Source organism: Protomyctophum parallelum, assembly GCF_964188405.1.
Source record: "Protomyctophum parallelum genome assembly, chromosome: 19".
Lineage (NCBI taxonomy): Eukaryota > Metazoa > Chordata > Actinopteri > Myctophiformes > Myctophidae > Protomyctophum > Protomyctophum parallelum.
In genome coordinates, this window is record NC_139717.1 from 9,948,256 (window position 1) to 9,972,362 (window position 24,107).

Consider the following 24,107-nt stretch of genomic DNA (forward strand, 5'->3'; position numbering starts at 1 on the left):
CAAAGCATAACTGTTACAGCTGATAACAAATCAGTATTCTAATGCTGGATGCTTTCATTCATTTCCCTGTCAATGACTAAAATTATCTAAAAGAAATGTCAAATGTGAAAGCCCTGGACATTTTACGCTTGTTATCAAACTTAAAATAAGTCATGCATACAGGTGTGATGAATTTGCACTTGGTTGCATGTCGTTGCCGCACGCCAAAAATAACAGAACCACAAGCTTGTAGATCGGCTATTTTCAGCGTGTGAAGCCGGTACGTAACCAAGTGTAAATCAAGCTTTGGGCCGCTTGAACACCGCATTCTGCGCTGACACACAACCACAGCGCTGTTCGTTCAGCGGCATCGGTTACTGTTGACACAGCAAAGTGAGGTAAAGTGACGACGGCATTACTTATCCATTCGCAAATTACACAGCACTTTCTTCAGTTACACACCGATGCCAAAGGTGTGAAATTCTGGATTCATTTGTGAGCCTTCATCATGCTAAAAAGGTTTAATCACATTTTATTCAACACATTGCGATCTCAGAGCCCTTAAAGATTCACACATAAACCCTAGTAGTCTATTAAGCATTTGATTTGTCATATCCAAATATAACTACAGCAGACCGAGTACTTAAATGCACTATACCACATCATTATCTTCCGATACTACACATATACTGTACAGTACACTTTGTCATAATATGGCATCAGAGCAATTCTAAATACCAGACTGACATGCCAAAACTGGACCAACTCCCCGCAGGGCAGAGTACACTGACATGCCTGTGTCAGTTGAGAGTCATGAAGACGGAATAGAGACGAAAAGAACATAGCAGGAAAGAATGCGACCACCGCACAGGGGACACCATGCACATTAATAAGGTCAAACCTTGAGTTAAACTTGCCTCTTTGGAGTGCTGTTGTTGTTGTTGTTTTGTATATGTGTTTTTGTCGCCCACAGTGCTAGTTTTCTGCCCAATGAAAAAGTCCCGTCCCGTCCCGTCCCAAGTTTGGTGATCGGGAGTCCTGGGGACACGCAGGGCTGGACATCCCCCCCCCCCTCCCTCTCTCACAACCCCACCACCCCAATCCACCCCGAGCTGGCTGGCATGGTCGGCCGTGTATTAAAATACATCTGTGCACACGTCCCGGCGCAACCCGCCCTGCATGTTCACTAGACATTACCATATACAAGGTCCCAACCGATGCATTCCGGCCATGTGCCGGCCAATGGGTAGATTTTAGCTCCCCCTTGCATGCTGTATCACCCCCGCCCCCCCCTGTCTCTACCCCCTGTCTCCACAACCCCACCCCTCCATCTTCTATGCCAGTGTGACTCTCTCTCTCCCTGCTGTGTGTGTGTATGTGCGTGTGCGTGCGTGCGTGTGCGCGCGCGCATGTGTGTGTGTGTGTGTGTGTGTGTGTGTGTGTGTGTGTGTGTGTGTGTGTAGATGATCTCACATGACTCAACAAAACCCTGGGCCCCATAGCGGGGTTGTTTCCCAGGGGGGCATGAGGAGAGGGGAAGAATGACTTCGTGGAAAAAGACTGAGAGAGAGAAGGGAGGGGGTGGGGTTGTGGGGGGGTATGTGCTGGACCTGGAGCATTGCCCTTGACTTGGCTCAAATTACCCGCTTGTCAGGCCCCTGATGGATTTTTGGCTAAAAATACGAGAAAAGAAATAGCCGCCATCACCCGGCAAATAAATTACCTATACCCCCTCCCTGGTTAACTAACCATCACATCATGCTGCCTGCAGGGACCTAACAATGCATAGGACACCGACCACGACCACAACGCCCGCTTGAATGATGAACAAACTTCATCCCCGCTTTTCCAGCAACAAATAGAGAAAAAGAGACAGACAGACAGACAGACAGGGATCGAGGAGAGAGAGAGAGAGAGAGAGAGGGATCGAGGAGAAGTGTGGGTGAGATCAGCGAGTACAGGGAGCAGAGGGAATACGAGACGAGCCAAGTAAGTGGGAATTCCTGCGCTCTGGTTTCCCCGCCCCATACCCATAGTGAAAGATCTGAGCAAAACAGACAAACAACAGACAGAGCGAGAGCAGCGGGAGACTGACTGACACCTGGCTACCTGTCTGTCTGTCTGTCTGGCAGGTTCATAACTCCGACCCAAACAAACACAGACAGGCTCACAGACGCCCCGCTGTGGGAGATCAAGGCTTGTCACCACTATATTTCTTCCACCCATTGTATTGACCTATTGACTCTGGTGTAATTACTTTTTCTTGGTACAACGTGGTGACTGGTGAGGTGTAATGGCTTCTCATGTCTTCAAGCTCCATGTCTATGTCTTCAAATCCACCTTTGCTTGTAATAAAGAATATACAGTACCTCATCATACAACAGTATCAAGTACAGTGCCAATATACAGTGCTGTAACCACAACGCTTTCATATTCCAATAGTACAGCAATATAGTGTGTACTTTGGCTTTAACATTTTGACAAACATACAATAATAAAGTTTGACGATTAGAATAATTGCCAGGACCATGATCCTTGAACTTGATATAGACTGTCTATAATGTGCGTAGCTAAAACAATGACCTCTGGGTGCGGGGTTCCTTTAAATATTTCTTTGCTGTTTACCATATGTTTAGCTCATACGAGGTCTGCACGGGTGTTCCAGACTGCTGCCATCTGGATCCTATCTAGGACCACAAATGCAGATGCAGTGAAAGCGCTGGTGGGTGGTGGTAGCGTAGGCTCGCTGCAGCAACGCTGCCTGAACTAATGAATAGGGAGAGAGAGTATTTTTCAACTTCTGCAACAGGTCCGGAGTCTCCTCTGCATGGGCTTTACCTTACGCACGCACGCACGCACGCACGCACGCACGCACGCACACACGCACGCACGCACGCACACAAAATATATACACTAAATGCAGGAAAACATATATAAACAAATGCACACATTGCAGACATACTTTACATTAAACAGAGCTGGGCTTTATCACACATACGCACGTGCACACACAAACATACACACACACACACACATGCGCGCGCACACGCACATTAAACAGAGCGGGGGGAGATCAACTGTCGTGGAGAGGATCCACCTCATCTCGCCTCTCAGGATACCCGAGAGTGTCCCGAAATATCCTCCCCGCCGAACAAAGGAACAAAATGGCAAGAGGCGATACGTGATACAGCGCGGTTAAAAATAGGCCCTTCCACTGACGGAGGGAAAGGTGGGGGGGGCAGCGTTTTATGACCTCCGCACGACACTCTTGGTTTACACCCTCGCCATGGGTGGCTGCCGCTCGGTGCTTGGAGGGGAAAAGAACAGACAACGCAGAGACGTGTTACCGCAACTCCGCCAAGATGCTTCCCCCCCCCGTGCCAAGACGCTGCCACCGCCACTTGTTGGGTTTAAAACATAATTGTTGAAAGGCTTTAGTCGGGTTGTCCGGTTTTCCATGCAAACTGGAACTTGAGAACAGAGGGAATCAAACGTTCTCACGAGCGTCCTGGTTTGGGAAGAGTCAATAGGGGGTGTTCTGGTGGCCAGAAGCATAAAAGGCCTGCTATATACCTTTTCAGGCTGGGGGGGGGGGGGAAGCGTTGGGACGGAATTGGGAGTGGGACTTGTTTTTTTAGTAGGGGCTCAGAGTGCACCATGTTGAGGACTGAGGGGGGGAAAAAAGCATACATGACATCATGCTGTAGAAATGCACGTGAGAATCCCAGGCAGATTTTTACTCTCACTCTCTCTCTGACTGCAGCTTTACCGCACATCAATCAGAGTGGTCTCTGAAAGGAAGAGGGAAAAGAATTGGGGAGTCGGAGCCTCATTTTTCCTCCTCCTTCTTTCGCAAAGCATTAGGGGAACACTTGATTCAGGGCGTCACACGTCTGAATTGGCCACTCTGGAGGTGGTCTTTCACCAAGTTTGTTTTGGTCTCTACTCTCTAATATACGAAGGAACTGTGAGTCATGAGACATTTCTTTATGTGCATGAGGAAATGAAAAAACTAACAAAAGTCTTGCTTTTAATTTCAGAGGGAAGTGTTTCCATGCTGACATCATCACTTCTGGTTTAGGTGGAAAACTGATTATTCGACTGAGCTATTGCTCACACTTCCAAATAAATGTATTTTTTCCTCTCTCACCGTTCATTGTATTGTTTTCACATAAAAACAACCAATATACTTGACTGAACTACCTCTTACAGTAACCACTTAAACCATATGTACTTAGTTGACCAGGGTCCCCCAGGGGACTATATAATGAAGGATCTGCTAGTATTCCCGTTACACCAAATCCTTTTGCTGAAAATAGTCAATATACAAAGATCGGCTATTTTTTGTTTAACGTTCGCCCCCAGAATAGGGCCACTGGGGTTCATGTGGTCAAAGTCAGCAAAGAGATGCACTTTATTCAACATTTGGAATTGGCCGATTCAAAGGCATTCCAGAGGTTCGACGGGCATAATTTCTCCCACTCGGTATCATAAGTGCATGCAACATGCCTCAGAGTGACAGGAACAATGGCCCCTTTCATGGCATGCTTCCCCGGGGCTGAAGATGGCGAGTGCATGCATCATGGGAACTAGACAGGGCTCTGGTACAGTGGGCATGCGGACACATCAGAGAGCCTCAAGCCAAACAGGGGAAACAAGCCATGTCACTTTAACAACACAGCCATCTGCCATACGTGATTCATATACTTTCAACCGCCTCCCAGCTGCTTTTCAGGACACGAATATGAATAACAGGGGGGAGCGAAATGGAACGATGGAAATAAGTCTGTGAGTGAACTCTCTGAACCTTTTCACTGGACACATGGAGGATCAAGGCCTTGAACTGGGGGCGTAGTGGCTTAAACAGGGCCACTAGAAGAGGCCACAGACCTATTATGGTTCTCAACCATTTGAATTTCAAGGTCTTTTTGTACACAGTCTCAGAGTTAACTCTAGTCTGCGCACTCTCAAAGGAGAATTACAGACCCATAAGTGTCCATTTGGACCCCTGGTGGTCCCCGGACCAGACGTTGAGAAACGTCACTAGAACGGGGGGAAACCAAAGGACCCCCGGCAGACACTCTAGTGGTGTCACACAGACGCCAGTCCTCCACGTGGTTCCGTGCTAAGCGCCATTTAACAGTCGTACTCCACTATGATGGCATTAACTCCAGTATTAACGCTAAGCCACAAACCTTGACTATGAGACTAACGGCATCAGGACACAGGGTGCCATTGTACCGCTAATAGTGTACTAATAAAGGAGCATTGACTTTATACACATGTGAGAGCTTTCATAAAGAGATTTGGGAGCAGCATGTCATCATTAGGGAGTCATAATTTCCCCTTTGGCAAAACAGACCTTCAATTGGGATATTATGTCCAGATTGAAACATTATTTGAGCCAAGAAGCTTCTTTTTATATAAGAGTAAGCCGATGGAGTTGTTAACAGTAGGTCCTTAGTAAAGATTTACACTACGGTATGACAGAGTGTGAATAGAACAGATGAATGAGCCATTATTCTTCAACATTTAGGTCGAACTGCAGCTTCTACTAGAGCACCTGCAAAGGAAGTCACACGAGGAAGCTTGATTTCCTTTACAACAGTTTGTTATAAATGGAAATGCACATAACATCAATAATTTATCTGTCTCTACTCTCTAGCGGCCCGGGAGGTTGGGTGTTTCTTTCGTTTCTCCAAAGCCGTAAGAACAATGCTACAATTTCTTTCTGATCCCAAAATCATTAATCTTTAAATAACAACCTTTAGAACGCGAGTTGTCCTATTGTTTATTAGAAGAATGATGAATTACATTTCCATCAACCACTTAAGCAGTACAGTATACTTGTTGACAAAAAAATGATCTACAAGCTCACAGCGCATTATGAAACACAAAATTGTTGAAAACTTCTGAAAATATGCCAAAAATGTGTACTCCAGGGTTAATGTGCTAAAACTGTCTTGGCTGGTGTATAAAACCAAGACGAAACAGGTGTCCAAAATGTCAAAAATGCTAATTTGACAAAATTAAAACAAATACTTAAACAACCCCATAACTGTCACAACACAACGGACCGAACTCAGCATGGACGTTGTCAGCTGTCACAATGCCACCACCGGACACAAAGCCATGCCATGTGTTCACACAGTTTGACCACTAGAGCCAAAGAAGAGAAGAAGGAAACAAAGAAAGGAAGAAAAGAAAAGCAATAAAGTTAAAGACTGCCAGTTTCATCAATCATCATTTGAGGGGTGGACATTAAGGGAGGGTACTTACAGATTGACCCTCCATCAGGTAATTGTGATGATCATGATCATTTATTGAAGAGTGTCGGGGTACTCTGTGCCAGAGCTGCATCACTAACACTAATACAGATGCCATGCCAGATAGGTGACTGACAGGCATGGGGAGGGCTTCCCCGACAACGCAGAACACCCTGCTGAATCTAATTAAACCTAAGACAGAGCGTAAATAATTCCCCAGTGCAGGGTTACTCATACAGAGAAGCTACCGTAGTGTCTCACTGAATCATGTCTTACTGTTATGTTCATAATAATAATAATCAAAAGATGCTTTTACTGTACGTATATCATTGTTTATGTAGAGAACAATGAACAACAATGAATATCATTAAAATACTATTATTGCAGTATTATTACAACAGTATTTTGCCTCAAATGCATTTCATCACCAGCAAACCCTAAGCTGCTCCTCTCATGTCTAAGCTACTGTACGCCAACGCGTGCTACTCTATCTTCCTCTGTAAGATGGCATTGGTGTGTAAGAGATGTCAAACGGCTCTCTGAGATAAGCCTCGACAGTGAATTCTCCACAGTATTCTCCCACTGGTGTCTGTTGATAAGAATCTGCCCACTCAAATTAAAACAGAGCGACCTTGTGACGAAATTTGATGTTGTTCACTGGGACTCAATATAATCGTTAGGGAGACAGGAGTCTTAAAGAATCTTACGCAGAGATTACAGAATATGAAATATTCTATAGAGATTTTACAAAGTAATCTTCATTCTCTGTTAATGCTACTTACAAGGACCAAAAAAGTGAATTCCTGTCTTAATTCCACATTTGATCAAATATCAGCTACATTTTTGATTGCTGGTTTCAAGATGTGGGTTCAGGTAACATTTACCACCATTTTGTACTCTATTACCTCATTTTACCAAATCTTTATGGTCTGAATTAATCACGCAAATGAATCGGATGTAGACAATAATAGATTTAAAACATTATTACATTACAGCATTAGTATCAGTTCTGGTCCATTTTTTGGAATTCTAGATCACACTTGATAAGCAGTCGATAACGTCAGATACTGCATCACAGCAAACTCTACACTGCAGCTCCTCACTGAACACAGGTAACTGGACTGAAGATGCTTTTCTTTGAACAATTCCATGTTCAAGTGAAGTATAGATGTTCTGCTTTTATGTAATCCCCTCCTGAAGGCCTGTGTGGTACAAGGTTCAAACGGATTGCGCTGTGAAAATGATGTGTGCTTCAGACGGCGCACTACTCGCTAAGCATGATGAGAACCAATTTGCCTCCTTCCCCCCAGACACAATCCCTGAGAGAGATGAAAGGTTTGCAGCGCGGCTGTAATCCGTCTAAATGGCCGGGCTCTACAGCCTTTCATGCATGCAGCACTATTGATCGGCATTCTCTCTCGATCTCTCTCTCATTTGTGCTCTTATCCACCAACGCTCTCGCTCAGTCTACTCAAGTCTCTCTCTTATTTGGTTCTCATGTTTGTCTGCCTCGATCTCAGTCTCTGTCTCGCGGCCTCCCTCTCTCTCACATTATTTATCCCATTGTTTTACTCGCTCATTGTCTCTTTGCATAAGAATAAATAGATTTTACACACCAAAATATAAACTCCAAAATACAACAGAACGGCTGGAAATTAAGAGTTTCTTGGGACAGTTACACACACATTTTCTTATATGTTTTAGTAATATTTTACAGCTGATTTAATGACATGGTTGAGCATAGTTTTGGAACAGAACAATCATGGTTTGATTTGGACACACACAGCAACACCATATGCTCTGCCTATTTGCTTTTGACACATCAGTCAATAAGCTCTTCTTACATACATAGATTCAAAACAAAAGTAGTAAGTGTAGTCTGAAAAAATATTCGTTGTTGTGCTTCTACTGAATTTGGCCAATTTAACTTATTTTCTGAACACGTTGAGAATATTATCTGGCGACCCCCAAAATAAATGTGGGGGTCGCAAACTCTACAGTCTACAGATATAAATGGTTATTATGATGTAAGGGCAAATTTTTCTCCTCAACATGACAATGCTTAATTTTTTGCACGGTCGTACGATTAGGCTTAAAACGGTTTGGGCTCTTTGCAAATCTTCGGTGTGAACTAGACTGGTAGACTAGGCCTATGACACGTGTGACATTTCCCCGCATCGGTCAAAAGCTTATAAATCTGCATTTGCTTTAGTCGACATAACAAATGCCACAGTATGAGACATACCCTGTATGAGACATACCCTGTCACCCCCACACCTCCCCAAGTGGAACCATCAGCATTGAGGGTGGCAGATAATATAATCCTACTGTAAATGTCACACAGGATTTGCATGCTAACAAGCTTGTTACAGCATTATTTTTGACATATCTTGTCTTAAGAGGATATCTCGTGGTCTCAGGCCGACAGTACAGCTTGTCTAACACAAATAGCGGGTCGGGACCCATATGTGAGTCGCAGACACATAACACATTGTTATGGGTTGCAGGTCAATAATCCTAAACCTAACCCTCTTTTCTTATTCTTTTTTTCCTTCAATTCTTTTGAAGAATATTTCAAATGATTAATGAAAAAAAGGAAAAAAACAAAACAAAACATATATTAGGGAAATAAATGAAAGAAGCCAGGTGAAAATGGTAGCATATCTAAATAATAGCAGATCTACAAACTCACAACATGTTGCGAAGAAGTGACACGTTGTGAGCTTGTAGATCTGCTATTTTCACTATAGTTTGGGGTCCCTGGGGCTGGGGGACATCAAATTCACCTTTTGGGTCTCGAGCTAAAAAGTTCTTAGCTCTGGCCTCACTGACCTTTTTACCATATGGTATTATGTCCTTAACCCATTCTGAACGGGCACCCATTTTGGTGTCAGCATCATGTTATGCTTTAGCTATTTAAAAATAGCAGATCTACAAGCTCATATCGCGCCACCGAGTGGCGCGATACGAGCTTGTAGGTCTGCTATTTTTGAAAAATCGAAGAACGACTGACATTTTTATAATCTGATCTCAGGTCAGAATGGGTTGATCAGACCAGTGTGTGTCCAGTGGAAACCTCGTATGAATCTGATCTCAGGTCAGAATGGTTTAATGACACCACTTGTTGGCCAGTAGGGCATGTACTGTAGTAGTAGTGTACGTACGGCGTGTGTCACATGACCGGGCCAGCACAAGTGCACAACAGCCTGCCTTGTGCTGCTCATGCACTCCAATTCAATGAGCGTGCGGCGCATAATGTTATCACGAGGTCCTCTCTGAGTGCACTACACCTGCTGTGTGTCAATTAGCCCTTAATTACTGACCAAGCAGTTTGAAAACTACGAACTACGAAGGGTTAAGGTGGCTGCATGATTACACACATGGGCCCCTTTTTCCACCGGGGTTGAACCGGTTCAGTTATGTTTTCCCGCCTAATATTGAAGCAGTTCAGAGTGCTTCCACTGAAAATGAACTGGTTCAGAACCCTAAAAGTTGGTTTGGAACTGGAACCAAAGAATGGCCACCGCTGGTTACGTGAAAGCACCAAGAATCTAGAACGGAACCAGTTCAAAAACCAGTTCAAAAAGGGTTGGAAAAGGGGCCACAGTAAAATCCTGAGAGTTTAAATTAAGACCCAGAACATAGTAGTAAAGCATGATGTTACAGTAACTGCAATAGTGTAGTAATTGCCAATATGAGTTGTGATGTGATGCAGTTTAGGCAGATGCTAGCTTTGAGGTTTACTTGGCATCCTAGTTTTTTTTTAATCCCTACACTGTTCTCTTTGCACTCTCCTTATGTGATAATTTACCATGCCATCTGTTGACTAGGGCTTGTGCTTACTAACTCTGCTTTCTCTGATTTCACACTGTTCTGGATATCTCTGCTTATAGTGAAACTGAAATTGAAATGGGGGAATCAAATTATCACAGTTAGATTTTTAAAGCATAGTCTGAATGCCTACAGACGAATCCGCGGAACGCTGCCCTGTAGCTGCGGTGTATTTGCTGCATTCAAACGGTGCCGCCGGATTTGTCTATATTACTGACCAATCACAGGGGGGCTGTCGAAAAATAAATCGAAATGCTTCAACATGCCAGTAGTCTAAAATTATGAAGTGTGTACATCCGAACCATGGTATGTTTATACTGTAGGCTGTTGAAAGTGCACCCTTGTAAGGAGAGAGACACATAGCATTTGCAACTTCATTGGCAGCAGGATTTAAGCACTTTTTATTGCCTCATTCACTGTAAATTACAGGATGAAGTTAAGTATAAAGCTGGTTGACAAGTATCCACATTAGGATTACGTGCCGCAGGAAAAGCTGTATTTCAGTGTCAAAACTGTGGAATTATAACTCGGGCCGTATACTTTCACGTTTTCCATCCCACAATGTGCGTGCAACAAACGGAAAAACCCACCGGCACTAACCGCATCGTCTGAAATTGCATCCCTTTCCTTTCACAGCCTCTTTCATACTCTGGCGTCAATTGTTTGCTCGGGCCTTTCCTTGCGTCTTAGGTGTACACAACGTTACAATAACGATGAGCCTGAAGAGAATGACGCAAGGCACCGTGAGCTTCCTATACTAGCACATGCATCGACGTCATCCCTCACTGTGGCAAAAGGTAACTGAGCAAAGCATTCACTCAAGTATTACGTATAAGTACAAATTTGAGGTATGTTTACTTTACTTGAGTATTTCTTTTCCATATTTTGATACTTAAACAGACTGCTCCAGAGGCAGATTGTGCTTTTTAACTACTCCACTAGATTAATACAAAACATACATTCATTGATAAATGATCATGTATTATTATAATAGGTTATCTACCTAGCAGCACACAAGGAAATTAAAATCAACCCCAGCTTTACCAACTGCAACTTTAAAGTGAATACATGAATGCCTTATATACTAATTACAAACAATGTGAAATTGACCATTCTGCATAATAAGTAGCCTACTCTTACCTTTAGTACTGTAAAAATAATATAATACTTTTGTACTTTCACTAAAGAAAAAATATATAATATATATATTATTTTTTTACTATTTCTACAAAGAATCCGAGCACTTCATCCACTCACTGTAAATGTTTAACCACTTTGGCCAAATATACTGTACTTTGTTGTACCAAAAATAACAAAACATATAAAGACGATCTACAAGCTCACATCATGTTGCATAATTATTTTAATTAAACTATTAAAACCTATAATGACATTCCCAAAATATGAATGCCTGGTTAAGAGTGGTTAATGGCAACCTGCCACCATGAGCAAATCCTGCTGATCTGGTCCTATAAGCTCACAGCTTCTACGGTGCATACCGGGAGCCAGTGGTGGCGGCGGGTGCAGGAAGCAGGCACATTACGCCCCTGAGAGCTTTCTTTCCACGCCTATCCCCCTCACACCCCCTCCCCGACGCCCCCTCCAAACCACCTGTGCTAGTCTCACAGGATGCTGTCCCACCAACCCCTCCCTCCCCTGTCCTCCCCCACCTTCCCCTTCTAACTCCTTTACAGCTGCATTTCACCAAACCACACGCGCACACTGAGCATGTCTCTCTGTTGTTTCACACTCAACGGCAACTCTTCGTTTACTGGAAATCGCCTTCAGACGCGATTCCTGATCTAAATAAAGATGTATGCCAGCCACTTGCACAGAGTTGCAGAGTTCACGGGTCATGTGGCTATGATTGTGAGCTTGAATTCAAAGTCGAATCATGTTGGCCAATCATAATTGTGCATGCATTAAAAACAAACAATTGTATATTTGATTATATTGATAATGACTGCATAAAGTATACTTAACTACATAGCTCCTGATATGCTGGTTGGTGCCTTGCATGGTTTCCACCGCCATCAGTGTATGAATGTGTGTGTGTGTGTGTGTGTGTGTGTGTGTGTGTGTGTGTGTGTGTGTGTGTGTGTGTGTGTGTGTGTGTGTGTGAATTGGTGAATGTAATGCACAATCTATGCCTTGGATAAAGGCACTATATAAATGCACCATTTATCATTTACATGAACCATGGTGTCCCTATTCTGGGAATGTCATAATAGGCAAACATTTGCCAAAAAGAACCAATCTATATATGATCACAACCAATTGAATGAATCACAACAATTGCGGCGAGAGAGAGAGATTTAGAGAGAGAGAGATTTAGAGGGACAAAAGGAGGGGACCAAGAAGTATATATGACTTGGGGACCCAGATCAAATATAAAGGGTTTAAGACAAGTGCCTAATGATATCGCATGGTATTATTTGTATTAGTTGTTTACTTTGACCTCCTGTGACAGGTCATGCTATTTTGTCTTTTCTATTCATAAACCATAAATCACCACTTCTAAATGTCAGGGGTCCCCATATGAACTCTCTCACACGCAGGCACATGCGCACAAACAATGGGAGTGTTTTGTCCATGCAGGGCATTCTGAACTTTTGACTGGAGTCTGGAGTGACTTCGGTGTTTAAAAATGGACGGACAGACGGACGAACGACAGACAGACAGACAGACAGACAGACAGACAGACAGACAGACAGACAGACAGACAGACAGACAGACAGACAGACAGACAGACAGACAGACAGACATACAGACAGACAGACAGACAGACAGACAGACAGACAGACAGACAGACAGACAGACAGACAGACAGACAGACAGACAGACAGACAGACAGACAGACAGACAGACAGACAGACAGACAGACAGACAGACAGACAGACAGAACTGTACAACAACAGTGATCCTTGTATTGTGGTCATCCTCTCTATTCCGTCAGGCCTTTCTTCTCCACGTCTCCCTCCCTCTTGGACTAAAACAATGACCTCACACCACCACGCCAGGAATCCCATGATTGTTTGAAATACCTTCCACTCTCATAATAAGCTTGACTGACCGCTCGCCCCTTTTTCCCATCGGCTAGAAAAGCAGGGAATGGGGGAAAGAGTGCAAGTTGGTGTGGGGGGGGGGGGGGGGGGTGGAATGACCTTGGCAGGAAAGCGGCAAGCACCTCATTTGTATGTCAAGGACCACCAAACTGATTGTAAGGCAAGAGAAGATTTGTGTTGTTAAAAATGTTACAAATTATGTAGAAAATAATTATAAAAAAAAAAAAAATAGCCAACCTACACGCTGTGAGCTTATAGATCTTCAATTTTCAAATGGCCGAAGTATGAAATAGGTTTAAACTGTTTAAACCCCTCACTCCCTGGACCCCTCACTCAAGGTCCCTGGACCCAACTTTGAGAACCACTGGGCTAATGTATTCACTTTCCAGCTGGCGAGGTGCGAAAGCCTTTTAATTCTGACTCGTCTGGAAACACGTGAAGTAAAGAAAATATCCACAATCGTTGTTGGCAGGGAGGAATCCGATGACGGCAAGCTTATTGAAGGCTAAGGAAGTGTAAAAATAAATCAACCCCTGTTCACTGAAGAACAAAGATTGTAGAATCAGACGCCACAATGGTCCACCATTTGAACCTGGTATGTGCGTGCTAGCTTTACAATCTATAAACTTGACGGCCATGTATCACTTTGACATTTATAGATTTTATCGTGACAAATCTGTCCCAGTTATTTTAAAACTTTTTGTACCCAAGGGCCAAGGCACACCAAAGGACAACTATTTCAAAGCACACCTGTCTTAATTTCATGTCCTAATTTTATCACTCTCTGTCACTCTCTGTCAATGTACTTTTTTTTGTATTAATACCAAATACAAAGTTTAACCACTTAAAACACTATTTCATACTTTTACAAATGTTCTAAAATAGCGAAAATAGCAGTTCTACAAGCTCAGTGTTGTGAATTTGTGAATCTATATTTTTTTACAGTGATATAAATATCACTGAATGTTGCTGTTACCACGTGCAGGTGGCGTCGTGGCTGAGTTCTGACTATACTGTACTAATGTATGTAATCTGTGTGTGTAGTGTGTACTACTACTACACATCCAAGGCCCTTACAGTCAGTATACCTCTGTGAGTGAGAGAGAAGAACGTATTTATAGTAATGAAAACACAGCGCAGCTTGTCGGCGCACACACTGCAACGTCAGTGAGTGGATAGAACAAAAGAGGTGTCACACATGAGGATGTGACCTCAGACCTGAGAGCCACATAGGAAGACAACACTGCATTCTTCTGCCTCTCGCTGCACAGAGAGACGTAGCCTTCACACAAGCCACGTTGCTTTGCTCTCTGCTGCCTTTAACAAACATCATCGCTTACACACTGCACAAAGAAAGCCATCCTACTACGGTATGGCAATGGATGAGTAAAAATAAATCTCAAGGCCCGCCTGTATTCATTCATCTATGCAAAATATCCTCTTATGAAATAGTTAGCGCTCTCATCACTGTAAACGTTTACTTTCACAAATTAGCATGGATAGTGATCATTATTTATAACGCGTGCCAATCAGTGCTCAATTTTATCATTTTAAAAATAATCACATGTCACCAAGGGACACCAAGTTGAAAGGCAATCTATATTTGGTAGGCTATAGGCCAGGGTGATAAATAACAGGTTGCAATAGCAGTGAAGACTGCATGTCAATGGCCAGAAAGCCCAGGTAGGAAGAGAAATGCTAGATTTGACTGAGGCATTGGTGAGATACAAAACCACATAGAAATTAGTGTTAGGAATTGAAGGTGGATTATTGGTGGTTGTCACTGATCATCCCTGAGGGGGATGGGGGGCATACTCTAATTCCACTTCAACATGTGACTCAGCAGCTGCAGCGTGAGCAAACTGCTGACAGACGAGAAAATTACTACTCTATATTTAAAATGGTAGTAGACACAGTCTCCCTACTATGATGTGCCTCAGACTCAGAGTTCCCTATGAGGACGGACGCACGCACGCACGCAACTCAGAGTTCCCTATGAGGACGCACGCACGCACGCACGCCCGCACGCACACGCACACGCACACGCACACGCACACACACACACACACACACACACACACACACACACACACACACACACGGAGAACAAACATATACAGCACAGAGCAGGCCTCCCCCCGGAGACATATTCAGTTTGCTCCGCCTCATTTTCACAACACAAACAAGTCTAATTTGATAAGGTATGCATGAGAAGGGCGGAACAAGTGAGCGAGAGAGAGGGAGGGATAGGGGGGGTAGGGGGGTGATAGAGAGAGAGACAGAGCGAAAAGGGAAGGGAGACTGAGAGAGAGCGCAGAGCCCCCTCCAGGAAGGGACCACACAGACATTGCAACACAACTTGGGTGTTTTGCGATGAATACCCGAAGTATCCCTTAAAACATGTGTTAATGCGAGCTTTAGCCAGTAAGCGAATTCCACTGCAAAACAGCAGGTCACATCCCTTACTAGATCTTGAAACGATAATGACTGCCGGGAGCCGCATGCAAGAACGCTACTGTTACAGAGTCAGATATCTAGACGCACAGCTCGAGCACTTGATGTGGTGCGTTTGGCAGCCATTTTCTCTGAGAATTCGTGGAGCACACATGTCAGTCAAGGCCTCTCTGATGCTTAGAAGGCAGAGGACCACACATAATGCTTTGGAATTAAAAGAAAGGGAAAAATGCAAAGCACTCGAGAACGTGTCCGTTTATGTTTCTCAGGCATGCGCTTTCTCGTGACGACAGCTGTGAATCGTAGGCATGCTGCAAAACAACAATAACACTATAAAACGTAATTTTTAAAACATCTTAGGAGTATATATATATATATTTATATATATATACGGTATATATGCGGTATATATATTTCACTGGGTCCCCCAGGGCTAATAAATAAATAAATCCCCTCACCGAAAATAGTCAATCAACACGACCAACACGCTCACAATGCCTCACAACATAGATCTGCTATTTTAAGTATTAGGGACGATAGAGTTATGTGGTTTAAAGACATCTTAGGGGAGCTAATGCTCCATAGACATGTCTGTGTGTTACCAAATGAAAACCAAGAAACTGTGTGTTTTGTGTTGAAATCTCCTATGCCATTCATCTGCAATGAAATATGATATTGGTTAGAGCGACACAAATTGGTAGTCCACAAATGGGTTATTATGATCACCACATAAACACATGCATGCACATGCAAATCCATCCACACAAAAACAATAAACTGACTCTTTAACAAGTGTAAACCCTCAAGTGTCTGTAAAGCAGTTCTTGGCATTGAGAGCATTATGCACACTGCGCACGTGCGCGTGGTGTGTGTGTGCGCGTGTGCGTGCGTGCACTCTTTCTCTCTCTCTCACTCTCTCCCTCTCTCTCTGTGGAGTACTCCAGGACTGGACTCTGACTCAAGAGTCAACCGTGTCCAAATAGCAGCTGTGCACCTCCACTTCCTGGTTCATAAACACAATCCACAGGGATCCACTATGTAAAGATGGAGTCATTGTATAAGTTCAACCCAACTTTTTCTGCTGCATCTGTGCTTCACATCCTACAGTTTCCAGTCAATATTTAAGTTACAAAGAATGGTCTGGTAATGTTGTTGATTGCACATGTTTTGTAGTATCCAAATAAGAATATGAATGACCTGAGGTGTTGTTCATGCTTTATTCATTGGTTGATTTATTGCCTGGCAGATAGACTGGCAGGTGTATTAAACAACCCATTAAAACCGGGAAAGCCCCGGAAGGCTGCCGTACTCGTCTGGGCACCTAGGTTGCTATTGCCGCCTAACAGCACGTTCAACTTTCTTTTATTTATTTTAAATCTGGAAAATGTGAGAACTACTGATTTAGAAGGCATTTGTAGAATTGGCCTTAGGTCTCAATGGGTTAATTAAATACATATGCACAAACATACAGTATAATTGTACATATCTGTCAAAAGGATAAAACACAATAAAGTTTGAGAGATGTTTTTCCATGGTGGTCCTTTGGGAGAAATGCAGGATGCAACAACACCTCTAGAACTAGAACCTACACTACCGGTATGTAATACAGCGATTATCGTAGAGGGTCTGTAAGTCTGCACAGTGCAAGTAGCTAATAGATTAATCCATTAAACGCAGGTCATTGCTGCACACACTAAATGTTTTCTGTTTATGCACTGCATGCGACTTTATATGATGCACAAGCTACTAAACTAGCTCAATAACCGCCAGCAATTTGGATTCCCTTTCCAATCTGCTGTTTATATTTTTAACAGCATTCAGACCAGATGCATTTGTTTAATATTGGTTTTGCAGTAAAAAATAATAATATATGACCACATAACAGGTTGCTAATGAGCACAAGCTCCATTTCTAGTGGCCTGAAGCCAGCCAGTTCACAAGGTGAGGTGGCCCCCCCAACTTGAAGACAATCAGGGGAGGCTCAGGAGAGCAACAAAAAAATGTGTTTAACAAAAAGGTTCAACTAAATGGCTCTGACGCAACCATCGTGGTGATTTAGGGCTTTAATCTCTTGCAGGCAACATTTAAGAAGTCAAACCAAAACAGGGCAATCAAAGAATGTGCCTGTAGCCGTTTTCAAGCGTGATAGCTTCTTGGCAGCCCCTCCGTTGCGGCGGCGGTGAGTGCGGCGAACGAGAGGCATCGCTCTCTCTCCTTCCAGAAGCGACCTCATATGCAGCATCCACGGCTGACAGATCTAGCGTCCTGGCACGATACTACAAGTCGGATTGCACACGGTGTGAGCGATAACGTGCACCGTGTCATCGCCACCACCACCACGGAAGACAGGAGAAGAATGAAAACCCCCCTCCATGGAGTGAGGGAAAGTGTGTGTGTGTGTGTGGGATGGGGGGGGGGGGCTAGAAAGAGAGAGCGCGAGAGAGAGAAGAAAACAAAAGGCCTTGGTCTAAGCAGCAGGATCTAAGATTTCTCCCAGCAGTGCTGTTCCATCTACGACTCACACACTGGCAGCGGCCCAGTCAAACATGCCTTTGTGCTGACGTGGGTGAACTATGGGAACATGTTTTTCTCTTTTCTTTCGAGGCAAACTGACATGAGATGTTGAAGCTGCGCACTGGTAATTAAAATGCACCTCAGTGATGCAAACAATAATAACATTGGGGGGAGAGTAATAGTATGGAGCTGACGCTACTCATCCAGATTGAGAAGTCATTAGGCTACAACCACGAATAAGCTTTGATTCATTGGTCGCCAAAACAAGAAACAGCAAAGGGTACAGTGCTCTAACAAACACCCCAAAACATTACGGGGGTCGGCCCGGTTCCGGCATCCGAAATGGTTGAGAAATGACAGTTACTGTACTGTCACTGTACTGTACAACAGTGACACTTGGTTGTGAAAACCAACCAAACGCTATTTCGTGCTTGGACAGACCCAGCCAGGGACCCAGGGACACATATAGCGGTCTATTGGAGTGGTTGCACCACTCAAAAAAGGTTGGAATATGCAGCCTGCATCTACTTCATAGGCCGTTCGTCTATCCCATTGTTTCTCAAACATTGGGTCAGGACCCATTTGTGGGCCGCGGACCAATACCCGCGAGAAAATACCCTTACATAAAAAAACATATTGTTTCGAAAGATTTTGAAAAAAAAAAAATATAGAAAAGATCATCATAAATGAATACATATTACAAAATAATATCATAAATAAATACAGAAAGAAAATCAATGGAAATAGCACATGTACAAGCTCACAGCCTGGCGTGAAGCGACACCTTGTGAGCTTGTACATGTGCTATTTTCACTAGTTTGGGTTCTGGCGAGATATCAAATGTCTCACTTGGGTCTTGAGCTAAAAGGTTTGGGAACCACTGATCCTACACTGCAGTGCAGAAAACACTCAGTCAAATCCTGCGTCTTCATTCCACTCTGAAACTCTCTCTGAGTTAATAACGCACTGGATTTTGCTGTGTAGGTGCTGTACTGTATGCCTTCCGGGATGAATAATATGATATCAATAATATGATATCAGCTTTCAACGGATATTCAACTCACAACACAGCAAGTGGTGCTGGCAATTCTATGACTTCCTGATCTTCTCCAGAGAATTGGAAAACTATAGCAACTAACTTCATGACTCATCGGCTATATGCTATAGGCTACTGTATACTGCAAGTGCTTCTCTTACTTTAAGGACCCATTTTGGACTGAGGCCGATTCTAAAAACGCCTTCTAAATCCTGACCTAAGTTTTCTGAAAAACTATATAGCAGCATCAAATATATATATTTTTTGGATACTGTACATACTGTACAGAACCCCTAGAGGGGTTCCCGTCCAGAAGGGTTATAACACCAAAAGGGGTTCCTGCCCAGAATGGGTTTGACTCTGGTTTTAATTATGTTAAATGGCAGCTTTGCAAACATCACCAATATACTGTAGAGGGGAAACTAAAATATTTTCATCATGACACTTACAGTCCATTTGGCAACATTTGTACACCGTCCACTAGGCCTAAATAAATATTGTATTGTGCACTTTGTTCAAAACTATGTAAGATCATCTTGCGGACAACTTACAGTGCCTGAACCCATTGCTTGGGAGAGAGAAAAATAGTTTTTCAAGCTTATTGATGCAGACATAGTGGAATGGAAAGACTGCGTAGATTTGGCTCGCTGCGTAGTGTTATTCAGCATGGAAAAGGGAGAAGGGGGGGGGGGGGCAGGCCATGTGACATGATGGGTGTCTTGTTGCCGTGTGGGATTTCAGCTGCGGCATGGGAACCCTATTATGCAGATCCCCAAAACAGACTTGGATCCCCCCCCCCCCCCCCCCACCCAAAACATGAGTCATGATGGAGGTCTTGTAATTAAACAATTGCCAGGATTGTCTAGGCCCCTGACCATCATGCATATCACTTAGTTTGTTTGTTCAGTTGGAAACCATAATATTACACTATTACAGTTACCATCATGTGCAAATATATAGCATGCTATACTTATTATGTTTTAACCAGTACATTGTGCAAAACATTACACTGCAAGCTGCAAGACAAAGTAACATTTCATTTGTATCCCTGACTTTATTCTGGAGTACACAACTACACACCTGTCACTGCTGTGGGCTAATGAAAATCTCCTGTGTTAATTTATCCACCTGTAACTCTGAGAGAGTATACACGTGGAACTGTCAGAGTTTGATTAGACTGAGGATGTTTTCCTGTAAATAAGCTCAGCCATGGGAAGAAGAGAGAGACAGAGTAGAGGGCTACTGACTGTACAGAACAAAAGGAGTGGGCTATACAGTATGTGCACGAGTGCCAACGCTGTGCACGTGTTGCAGAGCCATGTTACTGTGTCAGTGTGTTGCACAAACACAGTCAGAGAACCGGTTTATTTTCTAACTGCTTGTTTTCGTGTCATATTCTTTCGCAATGACACTTGAAAGGATTTGCAATTGCACCTTTAACCCTCATATTTTATCCGATACATTAAAGAAGGCAGGCAGGCAGCCATGCGCATGCATAAATCAAACCAGTGAATCATATAATGATATCATCATTACACTTCGCCACAATCATCTGTCAGAATTATAAATTATTCCCGGGAGGGGTATGTAGGGTGAAGGTGGTGAAGGATGCGATTCTCTCGCTACCATATAGCGATCCACTAAGCGGCAAACAAAGGGAATGCTTGTGACGAACGTGTCACAGCTCGACTACAAAATGCTGTATCACCGCATTAAATGGCAGCATCACTCTGACTGCAGCTCCGGACCGAAAGCCTTCTGTTCTGATTCCAGGCATTTCGATTTCATCAGTCCCAACCCAACCCACGTGGAAAACGAACAAATTGACATGTTCGCCCGGATCATATTGGCTCTGCTGGGCTGGCTACTGCAGCACTTTGACACAGTGCTGCTTACATTATAGGCTATAGCCTAATAATAAGCCTATTCCATGAAAGAACGCCGGAGCAACGCCAACGTGGACGCTGCTGAGAGCTGCCTTCACTGTACAAACTACTCTGTATAGCTAATCCATCCACCCCTCTACAACGCCACGTTCCCAATCTCTCTCCGAGACTCCGATACGTTTAATTAGGTAGGTTTATGCATAGTAATAAAACGCATCAATCAATGCAGACTGCTGCATAATAACAGTGACAGGGACTGACTAAGCCACCGCTGCAGCATCCATTAAGAATGACAATGCAAGCTGTTTGTCTCGTTCGTTCGGTCGTATATGCGAGGCACGCTGACTGTAAATAATCAGCTGTGCAAATGTAGGCCTACTTGCGCATTAAAATATAGGTATTCGTCGCGACTGGCCCCGTGTTATTAGGCTATCATATTAAAACGGGGGGGGGGGGGGGGGGTTAACTAAATATGCGTTTTGGTTCTTTAAAATGAATGATGGCATCCTCGAGAGCTAGAGAGACGATTCCATTGGCTGGGTGACCAAATAAGGCTCGCCCTTACACAGCAAATATTTCGCTGATTTTATAATTGTGATTAATCAGTGCGCGATTAATGAGTAGCCTAGTAATGTGCAACATAGCCTCATGTTTTAGTTCATCGACTATCCAGCGGCAATACATAAAAGGGTGCTTTTTATTTAGGCTACTTATAATAATAAAAATATGAATAAACGCCCATTTACCTGACAACAATGTATTATTAATTATTATTATTATTAGGCTATAGCAAAAATAGCAGTGTATAGGCTATTATTGTATTGATTTATTTCAATGTCCCGCATAAGTCTTGGTGATTTGCGAAGCAGGTTCGAATCGATTTGGTGAGAGAGAGAGTGCAGTAGTCATGCACAAAGGGCTCAGACTCAAACAGATCGACCAGTGGCGCTGCAAAGTGACAGCTTCTTTTCTCCGTGCATTTCTTCCTCCCGGAGCAAACAGACATGCTGCCTGACCCCTTCATCACTGGATTCACTACACTATACACTGCCGCCTCCGCCTCCTCTAGCATCGGGATCATCGCGATGCATTCACATTTCACTCACAAAACACTTTGCAACACACACACACACACACACACACACACACGCTCGCATCACATCGCAGCCTCGTACAACTGACTCAAAGCATAACAGGATGTGGCATTGTGGCGTTTCTGTTTCACTCTTTAAACCAGAGTTAACACGCCAAAACAATACACCCTTCACTATTACACACCGCCGAAGCATTCAAAATATATGCATGTGGTTTTCTATGAGTTGATTTTCTTCGATTCTCTATATCTTTGCGGTGGACTATAGTGAGACAACCCAGTGCACACTTATGCAAGTTTATAAATAAAGGTTATTGAACAATAATCTAATGACAATTATAGGCTATATATGGGAATTGACAAACACATGGCGCACACCAATTAACACGCTCAGTTATTCAACATTGATTTTTCTTTAAAGCACCAAACATAACGCAATAAACGCATGCATTTTACCTTTTACTTTCTATAATTGCTGGTATTCCGCAGCCCTTTTGTCCGTTTCCCAAATAAGTTTTTCACATGATGACTCCGCTTGTCGCTTCCTAAAGCCCCCCGGCTTTGCAGGGAGAACTCTTTTTTCCACCTTCTTTTCCTCTCCAGTTTCCACAAACACTCTTTATCTCTTCTTCGCCAAGAATAGCGTCTGCGATTAGAAGTCTAAATGTCACTGTGTGTATGTCAGTACGTGTATATGTGCGTGCGTGCGTGTGTGTGAGAGTGTGTGTGTATGTGTGTGTGATGATCCAGTGCAGCGTGTCCGCTCCGTCTCCGCTGTTTGTTACACTCGACTGGAACGCCTACTCTCAATCGCTACATTGTTGACATTCGGCCGCTGACGTCATGCTATCCCTCATTCACAACATTGCGCGGTGCGCGATTGCGTTGGCGCCCCCGGGCACTATGCGCGCACTCACAAAAATGTCCGCAGCTGTCGTTGGAGAATTGCTCTAGCAGCGTGTATATACGTTGCTCGACATCCCTCCTAATTTTTGCTTTGCATATACCTATACGCTTAACTTATGGCAAATGGCATGCATTGACATTATGATACATCATGCATCATAAACTTATAACGTTTAGACTAGTATCACTAACAAGCAAAACTTTGCCATATATCAAATAAATGATCATTTTTGATTAAAAATTTATAATAATAATAAATGGCAGCTTTGCAAACATCATACATGTCGACTATAGGGGGAAAGGGATTTTCAGTAGACCTACTCAGTAGGCCTATATTCGCATAACGATATTCCTTGATCTAAAATATTTCTTGAGTAGGTCTATACACCTAGACAGTAAAATCATCAGCTTTATTTGATCCATTTGTAATTAACAGTGTACAAATGTAGCATACCTGTACACTGACTTGTATACACCACCTAATGAGAAATAAAGTGCAATGTCAGAAAGCTGCAGAGATCAAGCTAAATCTCATATTATCAAGACAAGTTCAAGCAAAAGAAAATGCAAATGCGGCTTAAAACATGATCTATATATGAAGGTAGGCTATATATGTTTAGCTCAGAATCATCTCACATATGGAGAAGTGAAGCCTCATTGGAAATATTTTCATTTCTTAATGTAAAACCCTTCCCTCAAGGCGTTTGCATGTAATTAAGAATTATCATTCACATGCAGACAGGAGAATCTCAGCATTCAATGCACACTTCAACATTCTCCTTCTTGGCATCCAGGAAGCTACTGAAAATACTATGCCAATGTAACTGTGTACCTTCATGGTTATTTCTGACACCAAACAAGCATTTGTTTAGTTTATTACATAAAATTTGCATACCGTAGATGAAAATAAAAATGCACAACAACGTGTGTGTATCAGTGTGTATTTGTAGTAGCGGCAGGTGATAAACATCACACATTGCCATTTTCTTTAGATGTCTACAGCTGTTGAAATATGGAGCATGAATTACATTTACCCATGCAGGATCTGATGCATCTATCCCTTATGCAGTGTGTAGA

At 43.2% G+C, this 24,107-nt stretch overlaps 1 protein-coding gene across 1 annotated transcript in view; it reads right to left on the reverse strand.

Moving 5' to 3' along the window:
* The window catches only part of bach2b (BTB and CNC homology 1, basic leucine zipper transcription factor 2b), a 128,785-nt gene extending 105,900 nt beyond the window's left edge, over positions 1–22,885 (reverse strand). Inside the window, exon 1 of the mRNA XM_083790679.1 lies at positions 22,581–22,885. The gene's annotated coding sequence lies outside the window, so the exon portion shown is untranslated. The remainder of the gene's footprint in view (positions 1–22,580) is intronic.
* Between the last annotated feature and the right edge of the window lie 1,222 nt (positions 22,886–24,107).